At 45.5% G+C, this 5,113-nt stretch overlaps 1 protein-coding gene across 1 annotated transcript in view; it reads left to right on the top strand.

Annotated features, from left to right (window-relative positions):
* Window positions 1-5,113, top strand: part of LOC118419799 (G-protein coupled receptor 54-like) — a 14,612-nt gene continuing 9,499 nt past the window's right edge. The window contains exon 1 of the mRNA XM_035826399.1: window positions 1-115. The gene's annotated coding sequence lies outside the window, so the exon portion shown is untranslated. The remainder of the gene's footprint in view (window positions 116-5,113) is intronic.

Below are 5,113 nucleotides of genomic sequence, written 5' to 3'. Positions count from 1 at the left end.
GAGGCTGTGCGAGTTCGGCGGAGGCGCTCAGAGCTCCGGTAAACGGGGTGATGGTGAGGGCGCCAGCTACAGATGAGTAAGAGACATGTTCGTGCAAGAAAGCCTCCTGAAGTAGGTGAGTAGGGCTTTTCATGTGATTGGTGTATGAAAGAATCACTGGGGTATCCGCATTTGACTCCTGCCCTTTAAGGTTCAGAGGAGCGCAGTAGCGGCGGCAGCCGGGTCTTGATAGGAAGGGTTCATTACAGATAGGCTCTCTGCACTCATGACTTTTGACTGATAACGGTGGACTTTATCGTCCGTTTCAGCCGGGTAAGTCAGCGTGGCCATGGCTGTTTGCTGATAAGCCTAATACACCACGATGTGGGCCTGTTTTACACTTGGCCGCTCCATTCACCCATCCTCTACGCCTTTGTCGCCACGGTTCTCAGCGCAGACGTCGCCAATCTGATCAGCATTTCCATCTCAGTAGAGTAATGATGGATTTTGTCTTATCAGCACTTGCTTTTCCCTCACGACATCATAGTCATGAACTTAAAAGGACCACCCACGCGTTACGCCACAAAATTAACACTGTAATGTTCAGATATTTCCGCATTTCTTATTTTCATAGCGCTATAGCAAATGTGTTGACGTTTACCTCCGATGGAACGGGACATCTATACAGCAAACGCTGTCTCTGTATTTCTTGTGCACGTGTCACTTACATAGTCAGTTTGTAACGATTTATAGGTAAGTACGGCGTGTACTAGAATTTTGATAGCATATGGCAACTTAATCTTTACCCTCAGTTCTCGTTTTCCATGGCATGTCTTTCTTTCTTTCTTTAGACAGCCATCTCATACCAACGAGATTTATCCGAGGATTGTTTCATTAGCGAACTGATTGTAGGTTTGATATTGACTATTCTTGACATTCGCTTTATGTTCATCAATGTTCTTATATCGTTAGCTGTTACCTTGCCGACATTTATATGCTTTTTGGGGCAGGACCGCATGAGCCTTTTTACGTTAATTTTTGCCAGTTATGATATGCCTTCAGGTCTTTTCATAATTGTATATACTTCTCCGTGTGGACAGCACTGCATATGAATAGTGTTCATTTGGTAAAATCACATTTGACTTGGGCCGATCTGGTCGGCCATCTATGTACGAACAAAAATGGTGTTCTGTTGTCCTGAGCTCATTAGAATGTTGGGCTTTATCCAGTTCTGTTCAGTTGTTCTCTACTCTTCACGGCTGGCTTTATCCAGTTCTGTTGTCCTCCACATCTCATGTCTGACTTTCAGTTCTGTTCTCCTTCACTCCTCTCGTCTGACTTTGTCCAGTTCTGTTGTTCTCCACTATTGCAGTTGTCTGACTTTGTGCAGTTGTGTTTTCCTCCACTCCTCACTGGCGTCTGGCTTTTTCCAGTTCTGTTGTCCTCCACTCCAAACGCCTGACTTTCAACTTTATAGAACTTTCAGAGACAATTCTTCAAGGGACCCGACCAATGTCTAGAGGGTAGTTGTTAGCAATGATGATAGCACAGATGGTGTTAGCATTGTAATGGCACAGAGCATGATTCTGAATCATGCACACCTCGTGATATCTCAACACATCACATGGCGTGCTCCAGACACGCTCTCGGCATGCTCTACGCCTTTCTTTCTATCTCGTCTTCATACTACAGCATCGCACTACAGAATGCAAACAGATATTACTTTATATAGAAAGATGCTTTAAGAAGGTTAGATAAATATTAGCTATATATTGAGTTTGTTGTTTTTGCACTACGCTGCGCATGGATTTCCGGCGATCTCTTCAATGACTGTCTCTCAACATGCCTACTTAATTTTCCTGCCATGTAATACTCTGCATGAGAAAGTTTAATTTGTCTCCCGACTTTCATCCCGGTAGCAAATCACGACCTCTTCCTTTTCATCTCGGGTCAGGAGCCCCTCCAGATTTTGCAATTACCCTTGTAATCGGAGTTAAATCCGCCTCCCGTTAAGTCTTACTGCCATTTTCTGCAATCAAGCCTTCGGAAAATGTGTAGTGGCACATTTCATCACCGCCGGAACGAGCCGGCGCTTAATCGGAGAACAGGCAGAGGAACCCGGGGCGCGCGACTTTGATCTCGTTTAGGAGCTCGTATGGGCGGGAAGATGAAGGGAGAGATGGCTCTGATGTGGTCATACTTACAACCCTACAGTCATATACATGTAAATCGTGGTTGATAGACTGTGTGGGAAGAAAAGACATAACCCCTGCTGACGAGTAAACGATCCCGACTCTAGCTTCCTTTGTTGGTGGCGGTTATTTTGGGGAGGACCGTTGATTCGCAACGTCAGGCCAGTCAGTGTCTCTTTAACTTCTTACAACCCTACAGTCATATACATGTAAATCGTGGTTGATAGACTGTGTGGGAGGAAAAGGCAAAACCCTACCGACAAATAAACCACCCCGACGCTAGCTTCCTTTATTTGTAGACCTTACGGGGACGATGGTGATTATTTTTGGGAGGAGCGCTGATTCGCAACGTCAGACAAGCCAGTGTCTCTTTAACTTCTAGGGGCGCAAAATCGATCTCCCCGGCAGTAACGACCCTGGCCTGGCTTTGCGTATCAGCGCTCTTCCCAAAAATAAACGCCAGCGCTCCTAGAGACTACTCGAATCTGATAAGAGGATCGAAAGGGAGTGTGGAATAGATCTGATACGAACAACCCGCTATATATTCAGTTCAGTGGCGGGCACTGGACTAAGTTAAAATAGACCTAAGCACTCGTGTACTAGTACCAAAACAAGAACAAGAGTCTCCTAGCCCTGCCGGCTGATTCCTACTTGAGCTGAACCCAAGGCAATCTCGACATAGTCACCCAAACTCATACAGACTCATCAAGACCAATAAAGATTGTCTCAAATACTCATATTTCCCAAGAACCACTTTCGACTGGAATAATCTACTATATTCAACCACCCTTCAAGCTAATCCCGTTAAGTTCAAGGAAGAGGTGTTACAACACCTGAGGAACGGCCAATAAAACAGCAGTACTGCGCCCTGGGTGGATTGCCCCAACACTAAGGGGTGTTACCCAGTACCAAAACAAGACAAAAACAAGAACTACAAGCAGCAAATCTCCAGTCACTATGAATTATCAATGGTAACACACCAAATTTAGCTAAAGATTTATACGGGCGCTACTTCTACCGTAAAAAAGGACAATTTGATGAAACTGCAGATACCGTGAAAACAACAAACACTCAAGTTTTTCCTGTTGACCAATGAAAATGCCGCCATGGCGCGCCACACTGAAACTGTTAAAGATGTTTTATCTGCAGACAAATGAAGATGACGCCATGGTGAGACAGTGACAGACATTTTATCATAATTTCTCACACCGCCCGCGAAGCCCTCTTTGACTCACAAACAACATTCAGGAGTGACGAGCCCCTTGGGGTGACAGGCTAAATATAAGTTACAATGGAAAACTGTTCAGCCGCCTTGCTGAGGGATGACTGCGGTGCGAATGATGTCAGTTAACTGGTCCGCAGACAGCAATCAGCGGCGACATCTTTCAGGTTTGAGGTGAACATCGAAGAGGATTAGTTTACGTTTGATCACACCCTGTGGAAAAATGTGACAATTCGCCGCAAAAATAATTGAAGAGTTCTAGTTGCGGCAGTATGACTTGTGACTGTACGTTTATGTTTGATCGCACTCTGTGGGCAGATGTGACAATTCGCCGCAAAAGTAATTGAAGAGATCTAGTTGCGGCGGTATGACTTGTGACTGCACGGTTCTAACATGTCTCTTTTTATCGAGCTACATCTTACACAACATATGCAAAGAGCCCGCTGGCTTACAATGACATTCTAAGGATCTCTAAGGTCTATCTGGCGAAAGCCAAGAGGACAGTAACATAATCCGCACATATACTGCACACAACGTGGTTAACATTTCAAAAGCCTTGCCTTGCTCAAGAAGCGTATTTTTAGCCTCTCTCTTTAAGAATCGTCTTACCCCTTTAACAGAGCCTATTCAGAACCCATTACAATGCTGCGGCCTGAGACGTCACGGCACCAGGTGGTTTATTCACTTAGCCTGGTATCCAATTATACCTGCCGAGGCTCTTATAGTGATAGAGAGACTTTCTAGCTATGGTAGGCTTGGACACCAGGCATTCACTGTACCAACTTGTTTAGCGAAATGCAACATTCGACCCCCTTGAATGACAAATGACGAGCTTAGCGCACTGGACCTGATGTTATCATGACGGACAGCACGACAAGGAAGCGACCAGATCGATTTACGTCATTCCCATCAATCCACACGGGGGAGTGACCCACAGGGTCATGTGTGATGTTTCAATCTTCACGGCAGCTCCGGGATGCCTGCTGTTCCCGCCGCGCTGTCTCCAACGATTTACTCCTCAGGACTTCAGGTAGGAATTATACATCTTCTAACGACAGGTAACCTCTCGTGGACCTTCACAGGTCTGCAAGCAGGGATAATCCACGTTACTTAGGCTGCTGTATACGCAGTGTAGCTACCCTCAGTGGGCCGTCCACAAAGCTACAACAGTACGTTATCCCAGACAAACACTCGAATCGTCTCAGACATAAAAGCAATAATAAGTGAGGAAAAACAAGAACCAGAATTCTCTCATGCGTAACGGGACCCTGAAAAACAAGGTTCTTAGAAACACGAGACAAAGACCAGCAACATCCGAAGTGTCTCAGCTCATCAGCATAGACTCTCCTCCACAATCTGATGCCTTGGAGGACAAAGAAGATTGATTCGTTGATGGGTGATAATAGAAGCCTCGTATAATGGAACACCTGCGCCCATCCACCTTCATCTACCTAAACCGGGACGGCGGCCGATACCGACTTCCAACCATAAACTTCCGGATGGCCTCGTGTCCTGAGCAATTGTGTCGTCGGTTTTCCTAATGGAACTTTACTCTTTTGTGGTGGACCGCAGTTAGATTCTTTCGTACTTACACAGATACTTGCACAGGTATATGACACGGAATAACGACCAGTAAACCTACATAGATAGTGCCACAGCATGTTCCATTCACTAGAGCCGAAGTCTTCACAGTACTAGTGCTTTTTTCTATCAAACTAAA

This window comes from Branchiostoma floridae, chromosome 7 (genome assembly GCF_000003815.2).
Source record: "Branchiostoma floridae strain S238N-H82 chromosome 7, Bfl_VNyyK, whole genome shotgun sequence".
Classification (NCBI taxonomy): domain Eukaryota; kingdom Metazoa; phylum Chordata; class Leptocardii; order Amphioxiformes; family Branchiostomatidae; genus Branchiostoma; species Branchiostoma floridae.
This window is presented reverse-complemented; position numbering and strand designations above follow the sequence as displayed.